Source organism: Cavia porcellus, unplaced genomic scaffold (assembly GCF_034190915.1).
Source record: "Cavia porcellus strain 051 isolate PalLab524CR breed Dunkin Hartley unplaced genomic scaffold, mCavPor4.1 scaffold_6, whole genome shotgun sequence".
Taxonomy (NCBI): domain Eukaryota; kingdom Metazoa; phylum Chordata; class Mammalia; order Rodentia; family Caviidae; genus Cavia; species Cavia porcellus.
This window is the reverse complement of record NW_026947489.1, coordinates 5,955,288-5,972,356: the sequence shown is the minus strand read 5'-3', so window position 1 is coordinate 5,972,356 and position 17,069 is coordinate 5,955,288. Positions and strand designations below refer to the sequence as shown.

At 40.5% G+C, this 17,069-nt stretch overlaps 1 long non-coding RNA gene across 4 annotated transcripts; it reads left to right on the top strand.

The window, feature by feature from the left end:
- Positions 1-540: 540 nt before the first annotated feature.
- LOC134476349 (uncharacterized) lies at positions 541-11,262 on the top strand. 4 transcript variants are annotated; one of them, XR_010047902.1, is made up of 4 exons: positions 541-670; positions 5,663-5,691; positions 6,544-6,636; positions 10,181-11,262. It is a non-coding gene; the product is annotated as an uncharacterized LOC134476349 (long non-coding RNA). The 4 variants fall into 4 exon arrangements; XR_010047899.1 differs by lacking the exon at positions 541-670 and adding an exon at positions 4,464-4,523; XR_010047901.1 differs by lacking the exon at positions 541-670 and adding an exon at positions 4,482-4,592.
- The last annotated feature ends 5,807 nt before the right edge of the window (positions 11,263-17,069 follow it).

The window sequence follows — 17,069 nt, the reverse complement described above, 5'->3', positions numbered from 1 at the left end:
GAGCAGGACCTTGGGAGTCACTTCAAGGACGTTTCCAAGTCATGAATCTAGTCAATGCAGTAGCACTGTCTTATTATGAAGACATGGTAGAAGTGAGACTGTAGGAGTAATCTTTGCAGCTGCAGTCTCTACCTTGTTAATTGGGGTTGGAGCCAGAGTGTCTGTAGCGGTGGCCTTATCTTGCCCTTTGAGGTGTCTCTGGCCTCACAGGCCACTACAGGCCTCAGCCAGGACCAGTAATTCATAGAGGTTCACTTACTAGGAATCAGTTCCCGTCACCAGGCAAGGGGCCAAGGCCCAGGACAGATTCACAGATAAACATAGCAAGCCAATTAGTACAATTTAAATCCTGCTCAGAGCTGCTTCATAGTGGTCTCCAACAGCTTCAAGTCCAACAAAGAACATTGGGCAAGAGAGTGCCAAACCCTAGCGTTCCCTCTGGGGCCTTGCCCCTATTACAACCTCAAGGGCCATCAAAACAGTGACTGTTGCAGCAGCCAGAGAGCGGATAAGCCATCCTCTAACTCCTTGCCCTCACAGGAGATCTCATCACCACTGGATTCATTGCTGACTGATCTACTCAGACTTACTGCTGAAGACTGATGGGGCTCGGGGCCCACAACCCTCCATTAAGGTATCCTCGAGTCCTAAGTCTCACTGGAGGTCTCAGGTAAGACATTCTCTGTACTTGTGGACAAAGAGGCCATGTATAGAGTTCTTCCTGAGTTTTCAGGCCCTTGTATTAAGTCCTCAGTCTCTGTCGTGGGTGTTGATGGCCATCCTATGCAGCCTCTGCAGACAGGGCCTATCCTATTTGATGCAGAATCCAGACTCTCTTCTTTACCCATAGCTTCCTAAGGATTCCAACATGTCCCACACCCCTTTTAGGTAGAGATCTCCTTCGAAAGCTGAATTTCTCCTTTACCTTGTCCCTCCCCACAGCTCTAGTCCTCCAGCCACCGTCACAGTGCTCCTCAAAGCCAACCCCTCCCCTCCCTTCTTCTCTGGTTGATCCCATAGTTTGAGAAACCTCCAATCCCACCTGCACTACCCATGCCACACCTATTTTAATTCATCTCAGGGATCCTTCAATTTCCTTGTTTTCCCCAATAACCTATAGCTCACAAGCATTTATGGGTCTTAAATCTATAATCAAGCACCTTTTAGACAATGGTATCCATTCACCCTATAATACTCCTGTTTTCCCAGTATTCAAATCTAATGGGTCTTCTCATCTAGTGCAGGACCTTGGGGTAATCAACAACGCCATTACCCCAATCTACCCAGTGATACTGTCATGGTTTATGTGGGTGGCCCCAGGCCTCATGCATTTACATTATGCATCTGTGAGTAGCTCATTGTATAGTGCTTGGATTGATGGTGTCAGTGCTACAACCACATAGGGGTGGAGCAGGATGTGATGTAATGGCAGGAAGAAGGTGTGTCTTGCTCTTTGCTGGCTCCTGCTTGCTGTTTGCAGTCGCCATGAACTGTGGCCCAGCCATGCTCGCCTGCCTTGGAGCCAACTGAGTGTGGACTGAAACCTCCAAAAACTGTAAGAAATAAACCTTTCCTTTCCCAGCTTGGGCTTCAGGTATTTTGTCTCAGCAACGAGTAAAAAGTAACTAAGACAAATACCAAGCTCTTTTACCATGCTTTCATATCCTTTCCTCCACCACTCACTTCATAGTCACGGATCTTAAAAATGCCTGTTTTATCCCTTTGTGTTTATGCAGACTGACCCAGATGCTCTGAGGTCCAAACTTACACCTGCCATCTCTATACTAAAACCTCTCCTCAGGGACACATACACCCCCTTCCTTTCCTATTCATCAATTTTGTCAGCACTTGCAAGTAGATTTTACACACATACCCTGCCACAAATCTCTCAAATATCTTCTCACTTTTCAAGGATGGATGAAAGCCTTTCCCACAACTGGGGAGACTGCTGATATAGTTACTAAACTTCTCTTTATAGGAAAGCATCCCAAAGACTACAACTAAAATGGAGTGGCCCCTACCTGGTCTTCCTCAGAACTTCAGTGGTGGTCAAGGTCACTGGACTGCCATCCTGGTTCCACATCACTCAAGCTAAGCGGTGCCCTCCTAACCCTAACTCCCCTGACCCTACACATTCTGAGAGGTCATCTCATCTTCTATCGCCCACCAGTCTTTGTCTCACCAAGGCCTCACGGCCACAACTCTTAGACTAAGTCATGCTTTGTTGTCCAATTTGGTTCCTAATTCCTTACATTCTATTAATTATCTTTTTTACAGCAGGACTCTTTACAGTCTTTCCTAAAGACTCCCACATCATGCGTAAGATTGTCTACGTGTTGTTCTATGTAACAACTGACTTAGTTCTCTCTACCCTTAGCTGTTTAGGTAAATGTGAGATCCCTGTGGGTTTAGACTCTTAACTCCCTTATAGTGACACAGCCATGGCCCTCCCCTCAACTCTGTAATTTCCCAAATATGATTCAATCAGGCCTTATATTTCTTATGCCTCTTATTCTTTCCAGCTCAACTCCTGGACCAGAGACAAGCCCTACCTACTTTTAACGGTTACCCTTTAAGATGGGGGAAATAATTACCTCTTATAACTTCTGTCTTCCTAAACCCACATCTATGTTTTAGAATTCTATCTCACTGTGGTCCTGATGGAATAGTATATTTAAATCAAAGACACCTTTCCTTTTACCTCTCCTGGGTCCTTAAAAATGATAGTGGTCTGCATCCTCGTAGCACCTTGTCTCTTTGTTTTTCGAGTCTAACATGCAGGCATTCACCAATGATAAAGTTTTCCTGGCTGAAACAACTGGTATTAGTTTCTGCATGGGCAGTCATCATCCCGTCAACCTTCCTGAACCTCTATATGGTGCCTCCTTTCAGTAGCAAATAATAGAGAGACTTCTGCCTTTTCCTAACAATACAAAGGTGAGAATGAAAGGTTTTTGCCCTAATATAAGTTACTGTACAGCTGTGGCGGTGGTCTAACGGGCAGAAGGCCAAAGCGGGAACTCCTACCACTTCCTGCTTCTTCCTCAGCCTTAGTTGCACCGCCCCTTCCCGTTTTCATGTGAAGGAAACTCCAATCAGCTCCTTGCACGTCATCAATGCCCACCCTAAGTGCCACCCCCGTCAGGGGTTATATGTATATATATACATATATATCCCCTACCCCAGGTTCAGATCAGAGGTGGCTAGACCATCTATGGTCATGGACTCCTCTCTATATCCTTGGAATAAAGGCTATTTTTATGTTATATTCTTTTCTTTTATAGCACCAAAAACTCTTTCACTGCACAGTTTCCAAAGAATTCCTCTTCCTTTTCCCAAAACAATACATGTTGAAGCCTGACACTTCAGATTGTATAGACTTTTAATTTCCCTGTATTCCATCCTCTAGGATACATTCTTTAGTATGCCCGTAGATAAGGCAGGGGTATTCTTTCACATAATTCTCTCTCATGGATAACAGCCCCACATTTCACTTTTATTACTCTTTTATGTTTTTAGGTTTCTTTTGATATATGTCTGCTATCTGATATGAGTGACATGTTTTAATAGTCTTTACCTGTTTCCATAATATATTTTTATTTTTCCCCTTTCTTTTTTTTTCACTTTCCTTCCTTCCTTATCAACCCCCTTTCTTTTTTCAGCATGAGGAATTGAACCCAAAGTATTAGCATGAGCTGTATCTCCAAGTCTAATTTTTTTTTTTTTGACACAGAATCTTGCCACATTGCCCAGGAAATCTATTATCTATTTTATAAAATGTCTCTAAGTTGCCATCAGTTTTTCAGAACACATTTGTTGGGTAAATAAGTTTTGTATTTCTTTTTCAGTCCTTTGACAATACAATTCTGCTGGGGTTTTGTTTTTCTAATTTAAAGTTAAAATACACCTGCAGTATAAGTAGAGTTAGAATCAAACATGTCTTCTTTTTTCATATTATTTTTCTGTATCTAATTAACTTAGGAATTGTATGTAAACTTCAGTATTATAGTGGTTTAACTTTTTCAGTAGTGGAGTCTTGGAACCTATCCTTTCAATGAAAGAACTACAATGCCAATCAGCAACAAAAGCGAATTAAACAGAATGCTAAACAGTTCAAGTTGGAAGATTTTGTGCTTTTAAGATACATAGTAAAAATAACTGAAATGAAGACATTTAAGTGTGTCCAGGAAGCAACTGTTATGGAGACGTTGTAAAAAAAAAAAGCATTTTAAAGTATGTTAACAAATAAAAGGAACATAAAGGTACACTTTAACTGTACTCAAACATTTAGAAGTGCATATTTAAACAAAAGCACCGCTTTTTCCTCTTCTAAAAAAAAAAAAAAACGGTAAAACAAAATGATCTCACCACTATAACCCGGAGCGCACCAGCGCTGCACAGCGTTGAAACGCCGCTCGCTCGGGCGGAAGAGGAAATACGCCCAGAGCATTGTGGGACTTGTAGTCCATACTGCGCTCCCGGTCACTCTGAAAACCCTGAGAAGCGGCCGAGGGTCAGAAAAGGTGATTTGGGCTGCTTCGTGCTCTGTACTGGCCATGTCCTACAAGTTGGAGACCCCGTGTGCTCGGGAGGTGAAGGAAATTGTGGTGTGGAACGGGCTGTAAGAAGGGAACAGTAGGGCGACCCTGTGCGTGTCATTACCGAGAGACGCTTTTTTTAATGGGGTCGGGAGGCGAGTGCGCATGCGCATTGCTCCTCCAGCGCTCCTTCCTGTAATTCTGTGTATTTCTTCCTGTAGTTCTCCTTCCGGTTGTTCTTTGCCCTTTCCCCTACCTGCGAGCCAGTCCCAGGTACTGAAATTTGACAGTTCTGCGCCAACACAGTTAAAAATGTTAAGGAGAAAGACAAACTAAACTCTTAAGTTTAAACCATTGCGCTAAGTAAGATTATTAGGAGGGCAATTTTGCTTCCCCAACTTTGTGACTCTAGTCTTGCACTGCTAGAGACCGGAGTTTATCCTATTGAACTTCATGTTCTTAAACTGCCTTTTACAGCTACTCGTTCTAATGTCTGCCTGTGGGCAGTCTGTGGAGACTTCTTGCCAAGACCATTCTCTCCAAGCGGCAGACCATTACTTTTCTAGACAGATATCTGCCAGAGCAGTGACGTTTTATAGAGTAATTGCTCCTCATTTAGAAGTAAATAGTGAATTTTGTTCCCAGTGAACATCTTCCAAAAATGGCATTTTCTTGGCACATGTAGGCAAAATTCAGATGCTAAGTGGAAGAGAAGGAAGTTTGGAAATACATTCTGAAATGAAGTACCTCTCAGTTGAGCCCTCTTGGATCAAAACACAGGAGATATAGAGTTTGAAAAAGACTGAACTCCTGTATCTGCACTTGTCATAGACTTTCTGGTCCAGGAAGTAGTTTGGAAGGAGCCAGCACACTCAGAAAGAGACAATCACAGCTTAATTCAAACACTTGAGTCAAAAGAGCAAAGTTACTGAAGAAGTTGGGTAGGAAAGGTACAAAAGGCCTTTTATGATGGGGAAGTGAGGAAAAATAAGCCTCAGGTGGTGGGAGGTAATGGACTCAACAGATTGAAATGCTCATTTCATTTTGGAAACCCGGACTGGCTGTCCTGAGATAGCCTGGTCACTAATGTTTCTTTCTTCTCTACTACTTCTGCTTCTTTGCAGTTCCACCAGAGGAGAAGGCCATGACCCAGGTACTAGTGAACTGATGTTTTTTTGTCTTTTTCCTTTTTATTGGTACCAAGGATTGAACTCACGACTGCCTGCTTGCAAGGCAGGAGCTTATGCCGCTGAGCTAAATCCCCAGCCCCATGAATTGATTTTTTTCGTGTTGTTTTTTTATTTTGTTCCTGAAATGCTATAAGAATTACTGAAGGTTGGCTGATCTTTCTTTTTTAGAAAAGGGAAGTGCATTCTCACTCATCATAGTTACGGTCTATGAAGTTGCAATGAGCACTGACTTAAAAGTGTCAGGGTCCTATTAGCCTCTAATCAAAGGTTTTTAATCAACTAGTCAATATATACCTTTGAGTGATGCATGTTTCTAACTAAAAGCAACTTACAAATGTACTTCTTATTCATTAACATTGAACTCAGGCCCATAGGACTGTAATTAGTGTCTGAAAGAAGCTATCCAACACATGGGAGGCACTTCAAGTTGTTTTGTGCTTAAGTGCACTAGTCAGCACTTTACTACACTTGGAAGCTATATTAAACAATGAAATCAATACAAAACACAATCTGGAAAAGACACAAAACAGACCGTAAAAATGGCATTTGTTTAAGTGAGAAGTCTAAAATGAGACTACAAAGCCTGAAGAAACAAATTTTTGCAGCTGTGTATGTCTGGGAGTAATGGTGAAAGTACTGTATTGTGTTTAGGGTTGCAAATAAATTTTAGCAAGTAGGTGAGTTTTAATCATGGAATTGATGAATAATGAGAATCAAATGTCTCATGCAAATGGACATCCTAAAATTGAAGCAATCTTGAATTCTTCAAATATGTATGTCTTGCATTTTTACCACTTTCTCTTACTTTTTTTAAGTTTTAGATTCATCTAATTTTTATTCTTCAATGGCAAGCAGAAACACCAAAAGGATACCCAGGATTTGGAAGCAGACTTATTTTATGTCAACAGGTACTCACCAAGATCATTCCAAAAATATCAGACCCTGAAATCTTAGGGAAGGAGGCTTCTGTGGGATCTGCAGAGGGCAGTACAGTGGCTAAATACTTGGCTGCCTATGATTTGTTTTTACACTCTGCACCATAGTGACCAGCTATGCACCAGTGACCATCTGTTTCTAAGAAACAGAAGTAACAGGAACTGTAACCAAAAATATTACTTGGGAAACTTAACACCTGAAGTAACCTGCTGGGTGGGGCGTGTGTGGCATTTTGTGCTGCAATTCTGTCCGGGTTTTTTTTTTTTTTTTTTTTTTTGCTTTTCATATTTTCTCTGTCTTTTTGTTCCCTGCCTGCATACCTTGTAATTGACAACTTTGGTTTGGTATTTTTTTTCCATTACTCTTTTGAGTTGCTGGATCCCTGTCTCTCCTCTTTGTCTCTGTCTGTCTGTCTGTCTCTCTCTCTCCTCTTTGTCTCTGTCTGTCTGTCTGTCTCTCTCATATATATATATATATATGTTTTCTTTTTTATAATTTTCTAGGTACAGGATTTTCTAGGTACAGTCTGCTTCTTGTGAATTTCATGAACAGAATTTGCAGACTGAAGTGTCTTGACAGATTCTTATCTCATAAATTTCCTCTTCTGTAGTATTTCAAAGCTTTAGTTGCAGTAATTTCAATAATACATTTTGTTCATTATATTTATCAGTATTATTTTAATGACCATATTTCATTATATTATCTGGATGATTTCAGCTCTTTTAATTTTCTGATGTTCTGATTTATACACTATGATACAACCCCCAGGGACCCTAAAAACCTATTTTTCCATTTTGTTTTTCCTCTGTTCTCCAGGGTTATTTTCATTTTAGTTGAGTTTCATTGACCTTGTCCTCTGCCTTCTCCATTCTATTATGGAGCCTATCTAATGGTTATTTCAACTTACTATCAACCAGTGAAAATTATTTTTGTTGTTTTAATTTACACTATTTAATTTTCATTTGATCTTTATTTATATGTTTTATTTTTTTCTGCTGAGACTTTCTCATTTTTCATTCAGTTCCAGCATTTATGTAATTGCTCAGTAGACCTTTTGTGTTGGCTGCCCTAAAATCCTTGCTTCAGGTGATGCTGGGTCCAGGCTGGGGAAGAGGCATGTGCCAAGGTGAGGGTCGAGGCCTGGCTTCTCCCGCTCTGCCTGGCTGAAGGTAGAAACTTTCACGGTTGTCTGTTTTAAATCTAACAGGGAATTATTAAAATCTGTACTTAAGAGAAAAGTGTTTATTCCATTTTGACCAGAAGTGGAAATCTAGTATTTTTACTTTTAACAATGAAGTGATATACAACAGTTTCAGCAAAGGTGAAAACACATGGGCCCTCCCATTCAGTACTGATCAAATATTTAGCTATGTTTCTGTGCATGCCTATTGATAGAAGCAAGTGGTGGACACTGGTGAGACAGAGGCAGCTGGGTGGATGAAGATGGGGAAAACAGCACGGTTTTACAATAAATACACTTACTATCAAGAATAAAAGTATTTGATTTTAATTGAATTTAGTAAGAAAAAGTAGATAAAAATTTCTGTATTTCAGAATTAAACAAATAAAGTCTTAAAATGTTTAAGAGTAAAAGAAAAAAGACAAAATGTTTACGGAGCTTACCTATGTTTAGATCCGTATGCCAGACATTCAGCCTTTCTTATTTCTTCTTCCCTTTTACCTTTTATGGATCTGTTTTTCTTCCAGTGTAAAATTACTTTGACTTTGGCATGAGTTGTTCATTTAAATTGTTTTGATGTCCACACCTCTTCCTGGGTTTTTCTTATTCAGCACTCGAACTTTGACCCAACCATGAATTGTACTTTTATTATTGATCAACCAAGAGAGTCCAACAAATTTTTCACAAAGATAAAAGTGAAAAACCTCTGACAGTTGCATTAAGCCAATACAATAAGGAAAAAAACAGAAAATATATAAAGATTAGAAAAAGTAACCTTTATTACTATTTTATGTGGTTATTTTATTTCTTACCTCTTTACTGGGATTGTTCCTTTTACCTGCTTTCTGTGACGAGTTGGGCTTCATTGTTGAGTGTGTTTTTTCAAAAAATATTTTTCCATAAGTCCTTTCATGTTTGTGAATCCCTAATATTTTTTTTTAGTAAATTTTTAATTCTTAGAATGGTCATATTTTTATAATCTCACTTTAAAATTCATTTTGACCCTTTGTAAGTGTGTGTTTTCCCATTAAGTACATGTGCTTGAATTCTTACCTAGCACAAGTGTTTATGGAAGACACAAGCATCTCATATCTCATTTGGGTTACCTTCCACCATATTTGACCTTTCCTTTACTACTTTCATTTATTGCCAATATTCATTAGCATTTTGTTGTATATCATGTCTTTTGTTTTAAAATCTTACTTTGTTTATCCTAAATTCTTGTGACAGCTAGAAATGTGTGTGGTGATAAGGACCAATAATTGCAGCCATACCTCCAAAGTTACTTCAGATAGTTGCCTTCACTTGAAGGTATATGTGAGCATTTGCTCTTGCATTCATACATCTTTTTTTAGCAGTAGAGCGCCTGCTGTTGGGAACTGAGAGATCTTATTAAAAATACCTTTTAGGCCTTTGGTGGACACCTGTGGCTACTTCTTTCTACCCTCAATTTGTAGTGAAGACTACTGTGGTGCCATCCTCTCAGCTCTGTTTTTCCTTGAAAATGGCAGGCTTCTGGCATCTCCTCTTGAGTTTTAAATGAAGAAGGGAGATATTTTGGTTATAAGCTGAGGAGGCATTGTTATGACTTGTGTCTAAATGTCCCCCAAAGCCTCGCATCCTCACAGGTGGAAGTTTTGGCAGGTAGCTCACTATAGGCATTTGACACTGGCACTCAGATGTGTGATGCTAGAATTAAGGGTGCATGATTACTAAGTTAGTCCGCTGACCTGATGCATTGATTGGTCTGGTGTAGCTCTGGGTGTGGTAATGGGAGGTAAGTGGCCCTAACCCAAAGGCCCAGAAGGGGACAGAAGAAGGCAGGCCGCTGCTGCCGCTGTGCCACTTGGCTGCCTTCTGCCTTCCATGAGCTGCTTCTCCTCTGTGCTGTCTCTGGAGCATGCGCCCCTGCCCTGAGGTCAGCTGACTATGGACTGAAACCTGTACAAACTGTGAGCTGAAATAAACCTTCCCATGTCTAACTTTTGGTGTCGGACAGTGTGTCTCAGCAAAGAAAAAAGTAATGCAGGCAAGCTTTCCAAGTGAGGACGGTTTGAAGGTTAAGTAAAAGTAGTGTTCATTTGTGAGTGTGGATGCCTGGAGGATATCAAAACATCCATGAGAGGATAAAAAGAAAGACAGGAAAGACACATGGGTGAAATTAGTACATTTACAAGAATTTGGAGATCCCACTCACGTGCTTCTGTTTTGGATAACTGCAAAATCTGAGCACTATCAAAAAATACTTCCTCTGCCGTTCCTGTGACTACCAGCTTCACTCTCTAGGTCATGGACAATTTCTGGCTAATAAATGATTAATGATGCTTCTGTTTTAGGAACCAGTAACACTTGAGGATGTTGTTGGCACTTCACCAAGGACGAGTGCAGACAGCTGCATCCTCCACAGAGACGTGTGTGTGGAGAAGCGACTTTGGTGAACAGCAGGAATCTGGTCTGTGGGGTAGGGACTGTGCTTTTTGCAACTGAAAACCTGTTGGGGAGTATGTGCTTTCTCATTTTTTAAAATTTAAATCTTTTTCATTAGTACACTTTGTAGTACGTAGTGATTACATTCATCAAGGGGAGGGTGGGAGCTGGTACATGTGATTAACGCATCTTAATTCTTTTTACTTCCCTTCAACTCTTGGTTCCCTTCTCATTTTCAAAGGATCCTCAGGTGTTGACAGCTGTGAGTCCTCACAGTACTGAGCTGGGCGTTCATCTCAAAACCCAGAGCTTTCCAGTCCTTTGACCACTGTGTTAGGCAGCTTTCCATCACTCTGAAATACTTTAAATACATACTTTAATAAGGGAATGGTTTATTTTGGCTCACAATTTCAGAGCTAGGTAGCACATTATGGATTTCAGATTCAAATAGTTTTTGGAATTTTAGATACTTCCACATCCACAGTGAAGTAACTGAGATTGGAACCCTTAGTGTAAACACAGAATTCTCTCATGTTTCTTATACATCTGATAATAATATCCCGAAAATAACTTTTGCACAAAAATTTCTTGATAATTTTTTACATAAAACAAAGACTAGGTGTATGGTGTTTCCCATTTGGATTGTATCAGTGATATTCAAAGAGTATTGGATTTTGGAGCATCTACTATTCAGGATTTTCATATTAGCAATGCTCAGTTCACTGATTATTACATAAATGCATAAGCCATTATTATGATGTGCCTACAGTTGATTCATTGATTTAGTGGAAAATATACATGTTTCTTGTTTCTACTGCAATAATGTTCTTTCAAAGTAAACTGATTTTATGGTGAAATTCTTATAAATGGAAAATTAAATGCAATATTTATTCTGTCCATTTCATTTTGCAACAATCTTATCACCTATTTTGTATCATGTATTTCAATTGGCTGTTCAGTGAAAAATAATAAACTTATATTGTGTGACTTATTTTAAACTTAAATTTACTCTTTCAAGACTCCACAGTAAAATATGTTGCTAACACCTGTATCTTAAGTAGCTTTATCATAAAAGCTTTGATTGCTACTTCAGTTAAGGAAATAATTGACCTCTGCTACTTTAAAATGCCAGTTTAGGCACAATATTTTTTGTTTCTCACAATAAGATAAAACAAACCCTAGGACTCTGACAGTTCTATTTAATAAAATTTTCACACATGGAAGAATTTTGCAAGAGTGTCAGTGTTTCTCTCATCATTCCCATCCAGCATTTGTGTTTCAGTTAATTTTCAGGGACTTAATGTATAAACTCAGTGCAGTAAAATTTCCTGCCTTATGCTATGGTTCTGGGGAGGATCTTAGACCCTGACACATGTCAGGCAAGCACACGACCACTGAAATATATCCCCAGCCGCCAGCTTCCTATGTTTGACTTTAATGTTTCAACTTTCTTCTGACGTGGGTGATACCATGGTGAAGGATGAAATGGCTGACACCTTGACTCAGAAATGGAGACATTAGCATATATGCTCCGACCGCTTGCCAGGTGTGGTATGCTCTCCACCTCTACCACAGGGGAATTAATAGTGTCAACCAGTGAAGCCATTTCAAAGGTGTTTAGAGAAGATGTCAGATGATGAGCTAGGAGCATGCATTCTAGACTTGTTTTCCATACAATTTGAACATCTTGAACCCTTAAAGTTGGTTAAATCTGTAGAGAGCACAGAAGTGAGTGTCCTGTGGTCATTTATCAGGCCTATCAGCTAGGAAGCAGATGCTGGATACTGCACTATCAGTATGGTTACTGTTCCCTGGCTGCACATACAAGGGACTTTTTTTGTCTAATGCCAGGCTCTAGTTCCTTGTAACCCTAAATACAAAACAATTCTTATCACCATACAATTTGCTATTACTTCCAAAAAGTACAATATTTATTAAACATATCTTTGCTTTTTTGTTACACAGTATACAAGAAATTACAGCATTATGCAGCCAAAAACTATATGCAGAGTACGAAGAAACTATTAGGTAGCGTAATCTTTCCATTTATAACTCTGCAAAAAAGAGATAGCAAATCAGATCTCACATATAACATCCCACTAAACTTTATGGATGACAGATGAGAGGCACTGCTCCTATTCTGTGATACAAAATTGCCGAATTTCATCTTCAGAAGACTAAAGTAACAATCTTGCTAAGCCACTAACATTTCTTGAGTGTAACACTGCTATTATCCCCTAATTGGCCCTTATTCTTCTATCGAGGCTTATTATCCATCTTTCAAAGAGCCCAATTTATCATTTAAAGACTCTTGTATCATAATAAGATCATGCATTTTCTGTGTTTAAAACCCTCTAGTGATGACCTGTCAAGGAAGACTCAACCATAGATAATTCACCACTTTCTACAGAGTCCTAGAGAACTAGCTTCATTTCCTGCCATTGTCTTCCCTCTTCGCTAGACTAATCAATCATTTTTCCATCTTTCTATTTCTAAACACCTTCTCCTAGACTTCAGCCATGTGTGATGTCCTCTTTAAAACGATGAGAGGATTCAGATACAGCACCCTGTCCACAGACACTGCTCCTTGTTATTCCGAAATTGACACTACTTACAACTGCAGAAACCCCCAATTCTTATAGTTAACGTAAATATCCTATATCATATCATATTTAACATTACATTATGATTTTCTCATTATCCCACACCAGAAATGCTTGGGAACATAAGTGATTAAGACTTCAGGGAGTTTTTAAACATTTTTTCAATATTTGATATAAGTAATGTTGCTATGCTGGGGATGAGGAACAAGGTGAGCCATGAAGGTCTGTTATATTTCACATACACATAACCTGGAGGGATGTTCTAGGGTATTTCATGGACTTTTTGGCCTGCAACCTATGAGATGAGGTCATGTGTGGAATTTTATCTTGCTAGCATTATGTCAGTGCTCAGAAGTTTCAAATTTTGGAGCATTTCAGATTTTAAGTTAGAGGCACTCACCCTGGGAATAGTTATTAACATGTAGTGTTCATTATAAGGAGAGAGCAGAGATGGAGAGGCTCTTCTGCATGCCAGCTATTCAAAGATTTGGATCCTGCACTCTTCATCTTGGATCTGCTCTGTTTCTCAGCAGCCTGCCTTGAAAACTGGGAATGTTCTTCCCATCTAGCCGGCTGTCAGGCCATGCAGCACCATCACTTTGGATAATGAGTGTTTTTCTTTTTCTCCATCTCCGTGGGCATTGCTTCCTATCTGACCTCGGCAGCTGCCTTTCCATGGTCCCAGCCTTCAGGGTTGCCCCTCTATGAATCCCACACCTACCCACCACCCATTGTTCCTGGATAAAGTATAGCCCACCTCAGTTCCCTGTCCTCATCATGAAGGGCCAAAGAACAGAAACTTGGAGATTAAATACCCTGGGAGAAATTTACAAGTGAGAGCAGGGTCCCTCTGCTGGATACTTTGAAGAACTCAGTTCTGAATAGAGAACTTTAAGGATGCCAATCAGGAGGGTCTAACGCGGAAGAATCCTCTGCTAGACCCATCAATCACAAGCCTTTCTGGCTTTCTCTTACTCTAGTCTGGAAAAGGTACAGGACAAAAGTGTGTTTAAGGGTAAAGGACTATCTTTTTTTATTATGAGAAAGGAAAGGAAGCCAGTGTGGATCCATCTTTGAGGCCGAAGACAGCGGTTCCTGAAAAGAAGCATTTTGTTTTTTCCAAATTTCACGATGTGTTCCATTACACATTTCATGAAGGGAGCTACACAATACCACTAGCCTGGTAATCGGTCCTTTAATCTCTGTAGAGTCTGAACGTGATTCCTGCCTGTGTTTTGTTGTTTTAGCCATGATGTCTATGGGTAGCCTCCTTCATTATCCTCCTCCCGGAGTGCTTGATGTACTAATGAGACCATCCTGGGCACTCAGGAGGTGCTTTCTCCCTGTGGATGCCCAGGCTCTGCAAGCTGCCAGCTCACCTGTGCTGAGGCTCACTTTCTACGCTGCTGCTACTTTCTCGGAGTGAATTCATCTTCAGAATCCTGGTTAGCAGAGACACTGGATCCTGTCCACTAGGAACAATGAGAAAAGTACAAACTTAACTTAGGGGACTTCCTAGAATGTACTCCACAGTGGTTCAGAATCTTCCCCTGAAACAGAGCTTAGGCTGGGAGATATGAACACCAGCTCACCTAGCTGGTGTGAGACGCCCTTAAAAACATTTCGTTCTGAGATAAGTGCAGGCTGACAGAAGATGCAACAACTGGCCAGGGCAGACTGTGCAGCACTCACTTATTCCTGATGTTTCCATCGTATGTGACCGAGGCTCGATACCCAGGACAAGGCCATCGGCAGCACACGGATGTCTAGTTCAGGGTCATTTATCACACAGGTGGACTCTGTGGCCATCACTGCAGTCAGCGCCCAGCACCTTCCCGCCACACAGAACCGTCCCACAGAGCAAGCGTTTCTCCCCCGCTCCCTTTACAGTCACGGCGCACCTGCCTCACCCTCCCTGGTTTCCAGCATCACCACTCTGCTCTCCATCGCTGTTTTCCTCGTTTGGAGAGAGCTGAATAAATGGACTCGTACCTTTCAGACGCATTTTTCACTCAGTACGCTACTCTCAACATGTCCACATCGTTGTGTGTAACAATAACTCATCCCTTCTTAACACAGCTAAAGTGCTTACCTAGGAAGAATATTTCTGTTGTCCCCAGTTTTGAGCTACTACATAGTTGCCATATTTGTGTACATTCTAATAGACATATGCTATATTTCATAGGTATATGCTTCTGGTAAGCATATACCTATTTATTATTATTATTTATTGTAAAAATGGTAAAACTCTAGTTCTCTAGAGTGTAACATTATAATTTTCTGCCAGTAGTACATGAGAGATTTAGTTTCTCCAAATCCCAGTGAGCATTTGATAGATGTCTTCATTTTTTTTATGCTAACTGTACTGGTAAGTGTAGCGACACTTCATTGTGGTCTAATGGCTGGTGGCTTTGAACCACCATATGTACCTTGTTTGTCACTTGTACAGTCTTTCCTCAGTATCTTTAAGAGACTGATTATATAACCTCCAGTGAGATCAACATCCAGGCTTTCTCAAGTCTCTTATGTAAAACGATGTCTCATTTCCATGTAACATATGCACATGTTACCATACACTTTATATAATTTATAATACCTAATATAATTGTAAGTAGTAGCCTTTTTATATTGCTTACAGAATAATGACAACAAAAAGTCAGTACAGATTCAGTACAGACTCAAATTTCTTTTTAAATAGTTTCATACTGCAATTGGCTGGATTCCAAGTTCTGGAACTTTGGTACACAGTGTGGTGCTGTTGCCCCGATGGAACCTGTAGGAGGTGGGTCCTCCTGGAAATGGGTTGGACCAGGTGTCTGTCCCATCAGAACAGAGGCTTGTAGTCCTCAGGGGATTAAGTCAGTTCTCTCCAGGGTGATTATCATAAAGCAAGGCTAGTCCCATGCTCACCCCTCTCAGCCCTTTCTGTTTCCCTTCTGTTCCATGCTGCGAGGCAACTGAGTGGTGGATGAATCGGTAGATACCGGAGCCTTGCTGCTTGGACTTAACCTGCACCAGAACTCTGAACCGAGAACACTCTTCATGTATGACCCACTGTCCAGTAGCCTCTTATTTCTACATAAAGCACAGTAAGACAAATGGTAAATTTCATCCCACATCTCATTCAGTTTTCTCAAAAATTCTTCAAGATTAATAGAAAATAAAAAGTTCCTATATATTCACAATGGAATATCATTTCACCATAAATGTTAGATGGTTCTTTTCAACAAGATGAGTGTAAAAGAAGGTGATTGAAATAAATGAAATGCACACAGACAAATGCCAGATGCCATCAGTCCTCTGTGGAAACTAAAATGCTGACCCAGACAGAATGCAACAGTAGTAATCCCTCAGGAACTTAGAAGGGAAGCTGGGAGGATGATTGGAATGAAGTTAAGTGAAAGGAAATAAAACACAGTTAGGAATTTGTTCTGATTTTCTGTAGCATGGCAGGTGCTTGTAACCCTTGGTGACAGCAAGTTGTGATATAGTTAACAATAACTACAAGAGTTCAAAGTTTCTAGTACAAATATATCATGGTGAGGAGATGAAAGTGCTTGTTACACTGATTTGATCATTTCACGTCTTCACATATCCAATCCCTGTTCTTTATTCATAATGCAACACAAATATTGTGTCTCAATAAAGAAATAAAATAGATGAACTATGTTCCTTTATTACCAGCACCACTGGGGCTTACAAGAGCTCAATAAATTTCTTAAGGTCCTGTAACCAGTGATGTTGGGACTGAAAACCAGTTTTCACAAACTCAGAACCAGTGCTGGCAGCCCCACAGGTCTCTACCCCACGTCTCCTGGCTGGTTGTGCTCAGTGTGCTGCAGCGTCTCCGGGAGTAACCCAGCTTCATCCCTCGAGGTTCCTCTGTTAGGGTTTCTCCCATTGCAGGCTTAGAAAGTGTTGGCATGAATGACTGCCTTGGTTGGTGATAATAATTCGGGATAAGTCAGCAGAATAACTTGGAGCCTTTTTTCTCCTGTCCCGCTATTTGGCTAGGGGTTGTTACACAATGTGCTTCCTTAAGGATTCCACAAGGACCCTGCACAGAAGCTCGGCAGGGGGTGATGGATGAGCAAACCAAAGGATGAAACGACCTGGGTTGGTGGGTTTGGGCAGGGCTGCTGGTCTCTCTGGCCTTAGGATCACAAGGACCACTTTTCCTCTGGCTTTGAAAAGA